This window comes from Bison bison, unplaced genomic scaffold, assembly GCF_000754665.1.
Source record: "Bison bison bison isolate TAMUID 2011002044 unplaced genomic scaffold, Bison_UMD1.0 scf7180017848960, whole genome shotgun sequence".
Classification (NCBI taxonomy): Eukaryota; Metazoa; Chordata; class Mammalia; order Artiodactyla; family Bovidae; genus Bison; species Bison bison.
The window spans coordinates 23,631-26,732 of NW_011479533.1; the positions used below are offsets into that span (position 1 = coordinate 23,631).

The window sequence follows — 3,102 nt, forward strand, 5'->3', positions numbered from 1 at the left end:
TATATATGTGAAAATTTGCTCAGTATCATTAATAGTTAAATAATAGCAAATGAAGTTAAATTACTGTATTTTCAAATATGAGATTAGAAAAAAGACTAATTAGAATGTCAAGTTTGAGCAGGGATGTGGGAAAACAAAGGTTTCATAGCTGTTTAGGGAAATATACACCACAGTAAAAGCTTTTAGACAGTAAACTGGCAAAATGCATTCAAGGCCTTAATGTTCATCAATTTGAGCCTGTTCTTCCACATATAAAACGATGTGTCCATAGTTGCATGTACAGTATTCAATTCAGCTTTGAAGACAGCAACAATTGAAAACAAACCCAAAGGTGCTTTCATGGAAGATCAGTTAAATAAATAGTGGGATACACATGTACACACACAGAATGGGGTACCAATGAGCACTGACACATCTGTTCTGAAGCGAAAACTGTCTAGTATATAATTTTACATTAAAAAAGGTGTAAAAAAGCATGTGTAATAGGAGACTCTTGCTTTATAAAGTCTCATATGTTTCTGAAATACTAATTTATAACAGAATTTATTACTTATTAACTAGAAAGATAGCAAAACTTAAAATACCCAAGAGATCATGCATGTTAATAGCTTATACAACGTACTCTGCTGTAACACACTGAGGGAAAATTTCAATTTAGTATTAGGATTACAATATATAATGCATCTCTTTTACCTTAAAAAATAACTCTACTCAAATGATGTTATTCTTCTCTCTGGGATTAAGTAGAATGCATCTTTTAAATAATACAGCTGTAATTTAAAGTCTTAATATAAAAGGCATAGTTTTAATAAAACAACATTTTCATGGTACTTTACCAAATATAAAATATATGCAGCACCATGTTCATGTTAATTTTTCTTATACTTTACAATTACCTGAAGCCTAATGTAGTTAAATTAAAGCTACTTAAATACTTTACTCTCCTAGGAGACTGTAGAACTTGATCTATTGAAATGTAAGTGTATGTTTCATTATAACAGCTAGAACCACATATCTAACAATTATACTAAAGTACAAAGATGATTTTGCATAGCCAATGAACCTATAACAAGCCCAAGTAAACAAGCTGTTAAATTTCTACTTGATATGCTGCTATAATCTTTGGAGGCAGCTGGCACAGTGGCAATAATATTAGAATGACTAACAAAACTTAGCCAAAGACTTGTAGCAAAAAACTGTATATATAACGGATGCTATAAAACGAAACCAGAAGAAAGGGATCAGGAGTGATTTTAAAATGAAAGAAAAGCAGGAATTCATTTTGAAGTGACAGAACGAGTACACTGGAAAGAATACCAGCTTTGGAATCAGGATACCTGGATTCAATCAATCACTAACAAGCTAAGTGAATCTGGAAACATCACTCCATTTATCTGCACTTCTTAACTAACCTAAAAGTTGGACTAGATGATTTCCAAGGTCTTTTCCAAATTTAACATTCTGCTCTACAACTGATCAGAAAGAGATTAATTTTTTGTGGTTTCACATTTTAGAAGGATTTCTGTGAAAAGGTTGAAGTTAAAATCATACTTTCTCCTTCACCTTTATTACCTGAGTGATGCCAACTGTCTAGCCTGAAATTGCCCAATCCACCCCTGCAGTTTCAGCAGATTACTCTGCATCAACTGCTTTATAAAACAGGAAGTTCTTCATGTTTCCTGTTCCAGAATTTGTAAATCTAACATTAAGCATTGCCTGACCCCACTCTACGCCCCCCGAACCTTTGTTAAGATACAATTGACATAAAACACTGTTTAAGGTACATACACCATTGTGAAATGATTACAACTGGATTAGTCAATGCCTTCATCATCACACATGATTATCATTTTTCTTTTTATTATGAAAACATTAAAGATTTACTCTCCCAGCAAGGTTCATATGTAAATAAATTATAAAATACTGTATATAATATAGAATTGTCAGCTATAGTCACCATACTGTAAATGTGCTGTGTGTGTGCTTAGTCACTCAGGTGTGTCTGACTCTTTGCCCATGGACTGTAGCCTGCCAGGCTCCACTGTCCGTGGAATCTGAGATCCCAAGAACTCCCTCATCATAAATGAGAAGTCTGTACCACTTAACCAGAATCTCTTTATCTCTCTCACTCTCTAAGCCCTAGTATCCATTCTACTCTCTTGAGTTTGGCTTTTTTAGATCCCATGTTTAATTGAGATAAGACTGTATTTGTTTTTTTTCTATCTGATTTATTTCACCTAATATAATACCCTCAAGTTTCATCCAGGTTGTTGCAAATCACAGGCTTTCCTTCTTTCTCAGAATAATACTCCTTTGTCTATATGCATGTGTGTATCCATGTATGTACACACACACACACACACACATAATCTTCTTTATGTGTTTCTCCCTGATCAGCACTTAGGTTGTCTCCTTATCTTGGCTATTGTGAGTAATGCTGCAATGAATTTAGGTGTACAGACATCTCTTTGAGAAATTCTGATTTTGTTTCCTTTGGAAATACACCCAGAAGTGGAAGTGCTAGATCCTCAGGCAGCTCTATTTTAATTCTGAGGAATCTCCATACAGGCTGCACAGTGGCTGTATTGTGTGTATGCTGGAGACTGCAGGGCAGGATGCTTAAGGGTGAAATTATAAAGATGTTACTGCTAGAGACATTGTCTGGGTTATGAAGCTAGGAGTGTGTGTCTGAGGCAGGGTAGAAGATGAAAATCACTGGAGTGGGTATTAAGTAACCAAGGGCTCAGGAATGGGAAGAACCATCTAAGAAGATATTGAAATCACCCAGAATTAGGACAGGAGTAACCGTGAGTTAGGTGTTAAAATACATAAGAAATGAGGCAGAGTGACCTGGGGGTCTGTGGATGACTGAACCCAAAAGATGCACTGAATCAGAGAAAGATAATGATCTGCAAGGTGCCAGAATGGCACCCGCCTTGCCACTCAATCCAGTGTTTCTTGGTAACTCTAAGTTTATAGTCACCAATAATTAAAATATATATCTATACATTATTTAGAAATTACACATATTTTATAATTTTATATAGGCAGCTTTATGTCTATTTCATCTCTCCTTGTTTATTTTATTGAACAAGTATTACA

At 34.8% G+C, this 3,102-nt stretch overlaps 1 protein-coding gene across 1 annotated transcript in view; it reads right to left on the minus strand.

The window, feature by feature from the left end:
• Positions 1-3,102, minus strand: part of LOC104993129 (dystrophin-like) — a 60,990-nt gene that overhangs the window by 18,457 nt on the left and 39,431 nt on the right. The window lies entirely within an intron of this gene.